Below are 14,452 nucleotides of genomic sequence, written 5' to 3'. Positions count from 1 at the left end.
GAGGACATGAACTTTTGGGCTCGAAAATCGCCCTTTAAAATCTGTGTTGCTTTGAGATATTTGGTTAGCTGCTGGTTGACAGATTCTAATTATGTGCTCCGACAGGAATTGAGAGATATCCCCATATCCCAGGTTAGCTCCACCTTCAAAGTTCTGGAGGCACTCGAAAGGCCTGGCATAATCTTTTTCATTTTTTCTCAATCTTTTTATTATTATTATTAATCATGAGGACAAAATACAAATGATATATTAATTTAAAAAATTACAAACATACACATTCCATTACAGATGAAAAAAGACATAAACAATAGTTACAGTATAAATGGCTTTACCAAGACATAAACCATACAGTATATGTATGAACATAGTAAGTCTAGATATTTCATAATATATGATATAAAAAAACAGAAAAAAGAAAAAAATATATATACATAATGCACAATTAACTAATCTACTAATCTAACGACTAATAAAGAAGAAAAGAGAAGCAATAAAAAAGAAGAAAAAAAAAGAAACGTTGGGAGAAAAAATGGGATGTTTTTAATATCTCACAAGAATAAATAAACATCAGTGCCGTCACTTCCGGTCCTCTCAACATACATAAGCTAAAAGCTGGAAAGTCAAATGAACTTGGAACGTGGTCATATTACATCATATGAAAATATTGAATAAATGGTCTCCATATCTTTTCAAATTTAATAGAAGTATCAAAAACACCACTTCTAATTTTTTCTAAATTTAAACATAACATAGTTTGAGAGACCAATTAAATACAGTGGGAGGGTTAATTTCCTTCCAATTCAAAAATATAGATCTTCTAGCCATCAGAGTTAGAAATGCAATCATTGGACGGGCGGAAGAAGATAAATGCAGTGAGTCCATCATTGGTAAACCAAAAATTGCGGTAATAGGATGAGGTTGTAAATCAATATTCAAAACTGCAGAAATAATATCAAAAATATATTTCCAATATTTTTTCAAAAGCGAACATGACCAAAACCTATGAGTTAGAGTCGCGATTTCAGATTGACATCTATCACAAATAGGATTTATGTAAGAGTAAAAATGAGCTAATTTATCCTTGGACATATGGGCCCTATGTACGACCTTAAATTGTATTAATGAATGTTTGGCACATATCGATGACGTATTAACTAACTGAAGAATTCTATCCCAATTCTCACTAGGAATAATAAGGTTAAGCTCTCTCTCCCAATCCTTTTTGGTCTTATAAAGGGGCTCTGAACGTATCTTCACAATTATATTATAAAGTTTTGAAATAAGCCCTTTTTGAAAAGGGTCTAATTCAAACAAACTCTCCAAAATATTTGAAGGCACAAAATTTGGAAACGTAGGGAGTACAGTACTTAAAAAATGTCTAATCTGTAAAAATCTAAAAAGAAAATGAAATCTAGGCAAGTTATATTTGTTGGATAATTGCTCAAAAGACATAAAACAACTGTCCAAATATATATATATTCCTCATTTATATGGCAAAATAAAAATCCCAGGTTAGGTAAAATATATTTACAGAAGACAAAGAAGGAAGGCGGGTTAGCATTACCAAATTTCAGATTTTATTATTGGGCAGTTAATATTAGATATTTGTCATGTTGGTTGAAAGATTGGGGTGGATCGTTTGGCCCTCATTGGATGAGTTTAGAAATTAAATCTGTATCAGGTTATGCTCTGGGTTCTATTTTAGGGATTTCTCTCCCTTTTGCTCTCTCTGAATTGCCGAAACGAATTGACAACCCGATAGTTAAACATACTTTACGTATATGGTTTCAATTTCGGAAATTTTTCGTGTTGACTCAATTCGTTTTAAGTAGTCCTATTGCATTTAATTGCTTTTTCCACCCTTCCATTATAGATCAAGCTTAATTGGCTTGGAAAACTAAGGGATTGCTAAGATTTTCTGATTTATTTTTGAACAATTGTTTTATGCCTTTTGGGCCTGGCATAATCTATTCTATCTGTCGCTTTCAATTCCATTGCGTTAAACTTCCTCTCTTTTTATGCCCCTGAAAATGACACAAAACTGTAGAGTTTATTCTTCTCTTCTCTGAGGAGTGAGTGAAGTCTCTGAAAATAGGATAACAACATTCATGGCTTATATACCTGATCTACACTGCATTATTCTGCTAATAGCTCTTCATGTCCCAAACCTATATCCTTCGTAATTTGCTATGTTCGTTGTTTTGACCATTATTAAGGCCGAAGCATTTATTTCCCTGTACTGCCTGATCTGTGAGACGAAAAAAATTAAAACATTCACTTCCAGAATGTCTGCTTAATTCTTATAAACTCATCATCAGCATAATGTGCACCGTTGTATGACGTGGGCGATCTACCTCAAGATTATATTTTGCAATTTTTCTGCAGAAGTGGTTGCCATTTCTTTCTCCCAGGCAGTTTCTTTTCAAGTCGGTTGAACACAGCCATTGTCAATACTCTTCAGAGATTGTCTGCCTGTGGTCAGTGGTCGCATAACCAGGCCTTCTGCTATGCACCAGTTGCTCATACGACCTTACGCTGCCTGCTCGACTGCATCACGTGACATTGATCGCGGGGCTAAGCAGCTGTGACACATTACCTCAGGGTCACCTGCAGGCTAGCGGTGGGACGGAACGCCTTACATCTCCTTAGGCAGAGACTAATCTTCACCTTGCTATATGCTATGTACATTAAATGGAATAAGGCACCTGTGGTGACATGCAAATATAGTTCCCCATATTGACTTAAGGTTGTAAGAATTTATAGTGAACTACCCTCGGCACCAGCTGAATCCAATTGATTCACAACACGCAATAAGCAGTCTGCTCGATTCAATACCTCTCAATTTTCCTTCTGAATATCTTCACTAAAGTGGGGTGATTAGGGAGCAGCTGAAAAATAAGCTTTCAAAAATCTTTGCAAGCTCTGTACATCGGATTGGTACTGAGTTTTCTAAAAATATACAGATAAGTGGCTTGGCCTTCCTTGACAATCCGACAGACCTGTTAATAATTACCAGTACTTTTCTCATCATCTCTTGGTTTCAAAAATCTCGGACATACCATCTTTAATATTGGAGCGAGTTTGCGTATTTTTAATATCGCGTGCAACTGAAGGGACGAAAGGAGAAGTTCTTTATCTAAAATATATTGGCGAAATACACAACGCGAAACCAAATGCTTATCTGGCTAACAACTTGAAATTAATTTGACACAGGAAAAAGTTGGCAACTTGTGATTGGTGTCATTGTGCCATTCTGCTTGACCTGATTTGGATAAATAGCGAACACGCAGTGCCAGCTCGTCACAGGATTCAAAAGCGAACTGGAAGGTTGAGACGCCAATTGACCGACGCTCCTTTTGTGAGCTTCACTCAATTAATTACAATGTCTTGCTGGGTTCGTGTAGTCAGTACGCTGGTGTTCACTGCAATTTGTGAGTATTTTCTATGGATATTATATTGAATCTCGAATACTATTCAATGATATTTTTCTCGCACTTCTGGTATTACTCGAATATTAATCTCGGTATATTTTTCCTTCCCTCTGAATGTTTCCAGATATCAACGCGGAAGTTGCAATGAATCAATCACCTTCGAAATCCAGATCTCCGGGGCAGACCGTCCAGATGCTCTGCACCATGTCTGGAACCTCTTTAGGAAGTAGCACTGTTTCCTGGTACCAGCAGATTCCCGAAAAAGTTCCTCGGTATCTGTTCTGGTATTATTCGGGAGCAGCATTTACCGAGACTCCCGAGTTCCGAACCGTTTCGACGGCTCAGTATCCGGCAACACGGCAACATTGACAATATCGAGCGTCCAGTCGGAGGATGCGGCAGACTATTACTGTGTTGTGTGGATAAATAATGTTAACATCTTCGGCAAAGGAACGAGGCTGGGAGTTGGCAGTAAAAGATCAAATCAATGCGCTTGTCCTTTTGGTACTTACGTGAACAATAATTAAAACTGTGTCTTCTAAGGGTGGCTTCGAAACAAATGGTGGCTGTTTTCAAATATCCAGCCACGAGTAACGGTCCTTTGATAATTTAATTGAACTCGCGCGGCCGAACCGCCAAATGCCGCTCTGTTGTTTCTATAGTTTGAGCTGGCTTTGTGGAAGCCGAAATGCTAATTGCTAAACCAGGTGCAGAATTATTTCTATCATTAGTATATAAGTAAAATCCTAAATTCCCGAATTTTAATTGCATCAGTTGGTGGATGCGCCTTTGCTGATGACACCATTTTGGGCCGATGCCCCAATCTATCTGCTAGCTACTGATCACTGGTCACTGAAGGGTTCTTTAAAAATCACAAACTTGCATAGACGAAGAAAGATAGATGATGAAGGCGATTGGTTCCAATGCAATAAGCTAGAATCTTTCTGAAATTTTCCTCATTATCTAGTTATCTCCGACATGCTGAAAATATGATTTTTTTTAATCATTCGCCACCTTCGTCAAGTTGTTCCGGTGTCTCCTTACATTTTTCGAAAAAGTAACAAAACTGGTACCATATTTGCCAACACAGACATGGATAATAATGAACAAGGCAGTTAATGCAAATTCTTGAAGTGCCCAGAGTAACAGAATATCAAAAACAATGGATCAATTAGTCCATCAATTAGAGAGAAACTCCGTGAGATGTCACTGAGACGACTAACTGCTAGATTAATCATTGTCCTATTTTATATTTAATTCTTTTCATCGCCAGTTTGAGCCGTTAAATGTTTCTATTAAACCGCCAATAGATTTTTTACCGACCTTCAGTGTTTTGCTGTATAGAATTAAATTTGAATCTGAATGAAATCTGAACAAACTTGCACCATTTACGACCAGAACGGGCTTCGAAGAGTGGCTCGCAGAAATTAGAATAGAAATTCTCAATCTTTATTGCTTTTGGTATGCTGGCCTTTATAAATCAGAGCACTGAGTATAGAAGCTGGGATGTAATGTTAAAGTTGCACAAGGCACTGGAGAGGCCAAATTTGGAGTATTGTCTACAGTTCTGGTCACCGAATTTCAGGAAAGATATCAACAAAATAGAGGGAGTACAGAGCAGAGTTACTAGAATGTTACCTGGGTTTCAGCACCTAAGTTACAGAGAAAGGTTGAACAAGTTAGGTCTTTATTCTTGGGAACGTAGACGCCTGAGGGAGGTCTTGATAGAGGTATTTAAAATTATGAGGGGGACAGATAGACTTGACGTGGATAGTTTTTTTTCCATTGAGAGCAGGGGAGTTTCAAACAAGAGGACATGAGTTGAGAGTTAAGGGACAAAAATTTAGGGGTAACAGGAGGGGGAACTTCTTTACTCAGTGAACGAGCTTCCAGTAGAAGTGGTGGAGGCAGGTTCGATTTTGTGATTTTAAAAAAAAATTGGGTAGGTATATGGACAGGAAAGGATTGGAGGGTTTTGGGCTGAGTGCGAGTAGCTGGGACTAGGTAAGAGTAAGCGTTCGGCACGGACGAGAAAGGCTGAGATGACATTTTTCCATGCTGAAATTGTTAATGGCTATTAGCAAACGCCTTTTAGTATTTCATGTTTTCAACTGTTGGTATTATTTCTCTCTTACTTTGGAATGTCAATATGTGCAAACATAACAGACAGACTTTTCTGCCAATTGTGATACTGAAACTTGGCAATTTAAAATCGTGAGCACTTGAGTCACCATGTGGAAATCAATTTCCAAGAGGACTACCTTATCGTAGGGTTTGAAGACATGCGTGGCTGATTGACCCAGAGTGCTATGTCGGCGAGTATTATGGGCTTGCGCTTTGGATTTTGATAGTGTCAACTGTGCCCAGCAGGTCAAAGGGTAGAGGGCCGACTAAGAGTGCTCCTTTCCCCATGCAGGTTGAGGGGTTCACCACAGGGATAACAACCCTGGCAGGTCAAAGTTTGTTACGGAAATCGCAATGAAACATCCCTCTCTATCTGTTTGCGACTCCTTCTGTAGACATAGATTGAGGATCTTTACTACTGCCCTGAACGACAGCGGCATAACGGGAAGTAAATCAGAGGAATTAATCTATCATAAAAGTTGTCATTACCCTAAAAAATACAACCACAGAACAGTGAGATTTTCAACTTTGCACGAGAAATTACTTGAAAATCTGAAAGTAAACCACGTTGAGCGGTAGTTCTGAACCATATTAGATGAACACAGTTGTATTCCCTTTATTTACCACCTAGGTCGTGAAAATTGTAAGAAAATGGTTTCGTCAGTGGTGAGTGTAAGTAGAAAGATCCGCTACACTCCACAAACCAGATTTGAATTATTTGCTTTAAGTGGAAAAAATAATATTCCAGAAACAAAGCGTGTAACTTTCAACATGAATCTTAAGCTGTCCAAAAATGATTTACTGTACAAGCAGTCTGTAATTTTATATTGCGCAAAGCAAACTCTGTATTCCAATGGCTAAGATGAATTAAATTCGCTATTCAAGGGGTTTCCAGTCTCGGGTCTATACATCTCTCTGCTAATAGTAGGGGTCCATGACATAAAAAAGGTTGAGAGCTCCGTGTACTAAGCCCCGATTTTAAGCAAAACATGTATTGGACTTCTGCCTCTGGTCTTAATGACTGAAGATTTGAATGAAGTGAAAGTGTCTAAGGTAGAAGTAGAAAAGGTGGAAGCTTAGGACCCAATGGAAGCCACAATCAGTAGCCAGGAATAACCTCAGATTTTTATTCAACCTCAATCCAATGGACAACAACCACAAAGTATCCAAAGGTTGTTTGAATGAGAAAAAGTCAACATGATTTGAGAGGAACATGTATATTTCAAAATCAGAGGATAAGAACAAATGTGAAAAATCATTATATTTCAGTCAGAGGGGTGAATCTATGGAACAGTTGTAGTAAGAATCTAAAAACATGCACTACACTTAAGTTTAAAAAATATTGAAAAATTATTTAATGAACAAATATAAAATACATAATTTAAAATGAATGGGAGTAATATAATATATGATATTTGGGATTGGATTTTGTGTAAAAAGATTATCAATTATTGTTGATGTGATCATTGACTCCAAATATGTTGTTACGTAAGTAAGAGGGTTAGGCGTCATAAGCAGGACCCTGTCGGTCTGTTTTAAAGAATATCTGTGTTTTTTCTTGTAATTTTGTCCTATGAAATCATCGTTTTAATGATGCTTTTTGTTATCTTTGTACTGACTGAAATATATTAATTTCATTCATTCATTCAATGCTGGAATTCAGCCGAAATCATTCATTTTACGCCACTATACATATTGTGCCCCAGTGTCACAAAAAACCAAGCATCACCGGAGATTTTAGGTGGTAATTTTTTCACGTCTAATTTAACAGATTGAAATGGGAAAACGGAAAATAAATAGTTGTTCATTACGATGAAGGAATACATGAAATAAAAAATGCATTTTAAACAAAAGAAATGTTTTAACAGAAACAGTTACTCAACCTATACTAAACTGGCACCTTCTTTTAAACAGATCCTCGGAGCCCAGCAGTCGCTCTCTTCCGGCCTTCAGCCGAAGAAATCACGGGAAAGGGTACAGCGACACTGGTGTGTTTGTTGAGCCGTTTTAATCCGGGAGCTGTGGGCATTGAGTGGACCGTGGACAGACGTACGAAAAGCGATGGCGTTGAGACGAGCCCTGTCCTTCAGGACACGGACAACACGTTCAGTGTGAGCAGTTACCTGACTCTGCCAGCCCCAGAATGGAGCTCACAAGATCGTTACTGCTGCGTGGTTAAACACGAGGCTCTAGCAAACCCGTTTGTAGCAACGATCGAGAGGTCCAGCTGTATCTAAAACTATATTTCAAACTTAATAAAGATGAAAAGCTTATTTTATCCGTTTTTCCTTCATTAAAATAGCTTTAAAACATTTTTCTTTTGCAGTTCAGTATTTGCGTTCAGAATCGTCATTTAAATTTCGTCAGTTTTAAATGCCATTCTATTAAATGAGTATAATTCTTAATTCAAACTCCAATGTTAATTAATCTCAGTTAGAGGCATTCCTAGATGTTCATCAAATAACCGTAAACTGAAGATTGCATTCTTGGTTCTTGCCAGACTGCTGATAATTTCGACCACAGCTACCCAATAACATTAACGATCCACTCTGATATGCACATGTTTTCATGACTTTTCTTTCGAGTTCCGAATGAAGCAGAAATATATTTTAAATCTCTCTTTAATGATATTGCCCTGATGTAAAAGAAAGAGCTATGAAAGCTATTAAAGTACACACAGACACACAGTCATTTGTCATGAAGGAACACATTCAACCGAGACGATTGATAAATATAGAAGTGGCAAAATTGGTGGGTCTGGGACGATCCTCATATTGTGTGAAGTGCAGCAGATTTTGCTTCCAGAATAAGTGCGACTTTATGTGAACGAATATATACGGCTTATTTTCTATGGCATTTAGATGAAAGGGAGGTAATGTTATTGAAACATCTAAAATCTTTGTGAGCAACCAAGTTAAATTCCGAGCCGAGTCCCGCTTGTTTTCTGTGGAAGCTGAAAGTTGTAGTGTTCGGATAATAGGTTCGGATATTGAGGACTGGAAAAAAAAGATAACATTCTTCTCTCGATGCACATTTAATCCTTAGTTTCCTTAGAAATTTTATCGATGCTCAAGTAGATTGAGACCGGAAGATCTTTAAGAGAATCAAATGAGTCGAGACATGACAGAAACCGGAGACCGGAGATCTGGTCAGCCTGCTCCTATTCTTATTCTTTCGTATGTCCACAATTTGAACTTGCTGAAGTAGTCATTTTATGTTAGATCTTTATTTTTAAAGTCACAGTTTCAAAATGATTCCAACCGAAGCGGCATTTTAATATTTTTAAAAATAACCGTGGTTACCAGGTGTTCCGCTTCGAATTACAGTGAAATACATGAACTATTGTTGTTGAGGTCTTTGAGGGACATTTTGAGGCAGACTTTAAAAAATTTCTTCTGCCCTCCAACTGGGCGCTTGCCCTGGCTCAGCTCTCCATACAGCAGCTGTTTTGCTAGTCGACTGTCAGACATCCTGACGACATGGCCAGGCCATCTGGCTTGTGCTTTCTGTAGGAGGGATTAGACGCTGTGGGTGCTAGCCCGCTCCAGGACCTCCGTGTCCGGGACCTTGTCCTGCCATCGTACGTGGAGAAGTCTGCGGAGGCAGCTCAGGAGGAAATGATTGAGCTGTTTAGCGTGTCTGCTGTAGATAGTCCAGGTCTCGCTGGCATAGAGGAGGGTGGTAATAACCTTCAGCTTGGTGGTAAGGCGGAGTCCTCTCCGCTCCCATACATTCTCACGGAGTCTCCCAAAGGCAGCACTGGCTTTGGCAATTCTGTTGCTGATCTCTGCATCTATGTTCACCGCTCGTGATAGAATACTGTCCAGATAAGTAAAGCTGTCTACTGCCAGTAGCGTCTGCCACTTTACTGTGATGTGTGATTCCTGATAGGGCTTTCCGCGTGCTGGCTGCTACATAACTTCGGTCTTTGTGGTGCTGATTGTAAGTCCAATGTTGTCACAGGCTCGTGAGAAGCAGTCCATTTCTCTCTGCATCTTCTGCTCTGTGCTGGCGTTGAGGGCGCAATCATCAGCGAACATGAGGTCTCTGAAGAAGGTCTCCTTTACCTTTGTAACACCCTGTAGACGCCGGAGGTTGAATAGCCCACCGCCAGTCCGGTATCTGACGTGTATACCATCCTGACAATCGCGGAAGGCATCAGTCGGCATAGCAGAGAAGACCATGCTAAAGAGGGTGGGGGCGAGAACGCATCCTTGCTTCACACCGTTCCTCACTGGGAAGGCTTCTGACTCGACACCATCATCCAAAACTTTCACCATCATACCATCGTGGAACTACCGAACAATCGTGATGAACCTGCTAGGGCAGCCAAACTTCACCATTATCTTCCGTAAGCCATCTCTGCTGACCGTATCAAATGCCTTGGTCAGATCGACGAAGGTCAAAAAGAAGTTGCTGTGCTGCTCTTGACATTTTTCCTGAAGTTGGCGTGCAGCAAATATCATGTCGACAGTTCCACGCTCTGCACGGAAGCCACACTGGCTTTCTGGGAGGAGACCTTGCTCAAGGTGTTGGAGAAGGCGATTAAGCAGGACGCAAGCCAAGAACTTCCCAGCTATGGACAGGAGGGAGATGTCTCGGTGATTGTCACAAGACTGGCGGTTGCCTTTCCTCTTGTAGATGTGGACTATGCTGGCATCCTTCAACTGTTGCGGGACCTTTCCTTCATTCCACATAGACTGGAAGAGTTCAGTCAGCTTCTGCATCATGAATGGTCCTCCTGCTTTGTAGCCTTCAGAAGGGATTGCATCTGACCCTGGTGCTTTGCTGCAAGAAAGTTGCCTGATGGCTTTTCTGACTTCTTCTTCTGTAGGGAGCTTGTCAAGGTCCAGGTTGATCTCCACCTGAGGTACGTGAGCAATGACCTCATCATTGATTTCGGCAGGGCGGTTGAGGACCTGGTTGAATGTTCAGCCCATCTCTCCAAAATATGCTTTTTCTCTGTCAGCAGCCGAGTCCCATCTGCACTGAAGAGGGGGGAGGAGCCAGAGGACGGAGGTCCATACATAGCTTTCAAAGCGTCGTAGAAACGATTGTTGTCAAAACTGTCTGCGTAGCCCTGGATATCATCGGCCTTATTGCTGAAGCAGACATCCTGCATCTCACGGAGTTTCTTCTGCACTTTCCGTCTTGCACTGGCGAAGGCTTATGATGTGGGGTCATTCAGGTACGCTCTGAACGGTTGGTGTTTCTCTGACAACAGTGCCTGTATCTCCTCGCCGTTCTCATCGAACCAGTCTTGATGTCTACGCATTGCTGGTCCGAAGTGTTCGAGAGCGGTAGAGTAGACTGCATCTCTGAAAGCCGTCCACTGCTCTTCAATGCTGGTCTGGTCATCCTGGGGTGTGTCATGCAGTTTGCTATCTCGGTCTTCACGAAATTCTTCTGCAACTACTCTGCTGTTCAGCTTGGAGACATTGAGCCTCTTTGCAGTCTTCTGACCTTGGGGGCTTCTCACGGGCAGGATGCGAACTTTAAACTTGGACACTATGAGTCGATGATCCGTCCAGCAGTCGGCACCACACATGGCCTTTGTCACTCTCACATCTTGTCAGTCCCTCTTTCTGGTGATGGCATAGTCCATCAGATGCCAGTGCCCAGAGCGTGGATGCATCCAAGATGTCTGGTTCCGGGTAGGGAGGCGGAATAAGGTGTTGGTGATGACAGGGCCATGCGTAGCTCATGTCTTGAGGGGCAGTAGGCCATAGCTGTACACTTGCGAATACCATGTCTTCCAAGAATCCCTTCCCAAGTCCGGTAATCTGTCCCATTCTGGCGTTAAAGACCCCGAGGACAATAAGCTTCTCTGACTGTGGGACTGCTGCTATGAGGGAGTCAAGTTCTTCATAGAATTTCTCTTTGATGTCATCTGGCTTGGTCATTGTTGAGGCATATGCGCTGATCAGCGTCTTGTTGCCGAGTGGGAGCCGAAGCGTCAGCAGGCGATCGTTGATGCCCTCTGGAAGCTTGGCAAGTTTTACGAGCGAGGTGGGACCGGATGGCAAATCCAACGCCAGCCTCTCGTCGTTCAGTGCTGCGGCGACCGCTCAGAAGAAGGTGTACCTACCACCACCTTCTGTAAGCTGGCCCTTGTCTGGTTTCGCTGAGTGCTGCAATGTCCACGTTATAGCGGGCTAGTTCTTTGGCGACCAGTTCTGTTCTTCCTTCTGGTCTGACAGCCTTGGTGATGTCAAGCAGAGTTCGCACGTTCCACGTGCTAAGGTTGAGCACCTTCACTTTCGTTTTCTTTGTAGTTCGACCGCTGAGTGGGATCCCCGCCAGCCGCGATGTGCCGGCCAGGGTAAAATGAAGCAGGCTATGTTTGAGGCACCTTTTCTAGCCCCTTCCTCCATGGAGGTGAGCAGAGCGATTCCCAAAGAGGACTGCTCAGACACCCAGGGGGCAGCCGAGCTCCACTGCTGCTTCATTCCAGCGGAGAATGACCCAATGCCCTGGGCCGCCTGTGTGCAGGTTTGTGACTACAGCTTCCAGTATATCCAAACCTGCTGCTTCGCCACTCGCACATCGCCACAAGACTTGAAGTTTTTTAGTGGAATGGATTTGGAGTCGTGATTTGCGCTGGATTTGGATTAAAGTGAGGGAGAGTTGCGCAAATCGTCAGCCTCACTCTCTCGTCCCGGCCTATCTGTACCCAGTTGCGAGACGGAGTCGAGACGGCTGGAGATAAGTCGGGATGCAGTGGGCGGCCAGCAGGGTTCTACGTGTCTCATCGTGCCCTGGTTGCGCTCCACAACGCTTTGCTGGATCCGCCTTTCTACTCGTTGGACCGCCAACTGGGGGTCTCCTCCGCGTAGTCCGCCGAATTCAGTCTTCGCATCCGTAGGTGGACAAGCCCTAACTCACTGAGGATTTGAGGCCCATCAGCTACCCTCACCCAGTTTTACCGGCCAGTCGAAGCCGTTGCCCGGGGTGTGGCCGCTGTTGCACGCAAACAGCTACGAGGAACCACTGGTGAGAGCTGAGTGTCAGGTGAGGACCAATGCGGGCGAACTACTCAGAAGAGTTCGACGTGTTACCCGTCAGTGGTACTTCCTCTCCCTGACACCCCATACTCAAGTCTTTGGAGGCATCGTCATTAAATTCGGCCATAAGATCACAGATTTCTCAATATTAAGGCAAAGGGCAGGAGCATGTTCCTGAGATCTAATATCAACCAGTACTTAATGAACGTCTGGACGTGTTAGAGGGAACAAAATGCCCTATTCTTCTACCCAGTTTTATGTTTGATGACTTATACTGTCAGGGCACGGCATCAGCTGCCCCTCCTCTGGTTTAGTTCAACCGCTGATACGCAAGGTATACTGATTTTAGGAAGAATATATTTTTAATTTTTGTAGCAAAGGATTCCAGGTTACATTTACAAAGTGAAAATGTTTTATTCCGCCATAATGTAAAGTACGACTGTAGGAAAGCCGCTTGCAAATAGAAAGGAATCGATCTTGGAATCTCACAAGTGCACTTTTCTTGTGAGTTCCACTGGGAGGCGGTCAGCGTGAGGTAACAGTTGAGGGTGTAGGTCTGGTGGGTATGCCGGACGGCTCGGGTTGTCTGGACAGCAGCCACGACATTCTGGTCCATTTCTCAGACACCTCCACTTGTCTAAGAGAATAGTTGTTAACTAGTCACATCAGAGTCACAATCTGTCCTTCAATCTCGGGTGGAACAACAGGAATCGAAGGGCAGGACAATCTCCACCTGGAGTAACAAAGAAATGTCCATATTAAAGAATGATAACAAATCGTCAGTCAGTCATTTATTACTTCGTGGATTGACCTGCGGCATCTCAAATGGCAACTTGCGGGTTCAGGACCCACACTGAAGATGGATGGAAACCGTGGACTGACATTGTAGAAAGGTGCCGAATGCGTGTCAAACAATCGGCATTACGTAGCTGCAGTGACAGTACACGACCTTTGGGAGCGTTATTTTCAAGAGAAGCAGGAGCGAGGGAGATCATTCCTCTGGACAATATTTATAACTTATTTTTTTTTAATCTATTAACTTGCTGCAGTGCAATTACTCAGACCTTCCGGTGCCCGAATTCACTGCGCATGTGCAGTTGCAGTTGCAGTTACAATTCGAATATATATATATTTACTTATTAATGTTACCTAATGTTTATTTTAATGTGGATTACCAGTTGCACATCAACTACTAGTTTCACAGAGAGATGTCGTCATCTCGATGCTTGACTGTAGAAAAAGACTACAGCTCGCTCTGCTGTATGGGTTTTAACTAATTGAACCAGGATACCGGGGTTTACTCCGAGCCTTTCCCCATGTGCTGGCATCGCCGCAAGGCATCGGAGGTTTGAGATCTGAGTGTTCCTTCTCCGAGATGAGCTGCCAAGCATGGTTAACGAGCTCCATCTGCTCTAAACAACCAATGTGGTATCGGATCGATAAACGCCTTTACAACTGCATTGCGATCAACTCCCGAACTCTTGGACGCACTTCAGCTATTCGAATAAGCAGTCTTCTTGAGCTGGACACAGCTGGATAATGATTGGGGAAAGTAAAGGAGATTTGCTCTGTGCCTTATTCGTGCATTAACTTGTGCAATGTCCCATGAAACATTCACAGAAAATTACCTCAAGAATCAAAGGCAAACTATATTACCCTCCACACAACTCTGTCAAATACTCCCAGGTCAGAAACAGCGCGGTTTAGCTATTGGGAGATAACCTGAAACCTGCTGCATCGATTACTGTGGAAATATATCGATTATATAAAGTTGTAGAGGGATGTTGCAGCCGTGCAAACCTATGGAGCAGTTAATATCTCCAAATAATAGCCCAAATTCAGTAATTTAATTGGATGATTGCTGCAAATGTAAATTAGTTTAATCCAAATGAT

The 14,452-nt window shown here is 42.2% G+C and overlaps 1 pseudogene; it reads left to right on the top strand.

Annotated features, from left to right (window-relative positions):
• Positions 1-3,364: 3,364 nt before the first annotated feature.
• Positions 3,365-7,792, top strand: LOC132401219 (immunoglobulin lambda-1 light chain-like; annotated as a pseudogene).
• The last annotated feature ends 6,660 nt before the right edge of the window (positions 7,793-14,452 follow it).

The sequence above is a fragment of the Hypanus sabinus genome, chromosome 10 (assembly GCF_030144855.1).
Source record: "Hypanus sabinus isolate sHypSab1 chromosome 10, sHypSab1.hap1, whole genome shotgun sequence".
Lineage (NCBI taxonomy): Eukaryota > Metazoa > Chordata > Chondrichthyes > Myliobatiformes > Dasyatidae > Hypanus > Hypanus sabinus.
Note: the sequence above shows the minus strand (reverse complement) of the source record. Positions and strands in the feature narration are given on the sequence as shown.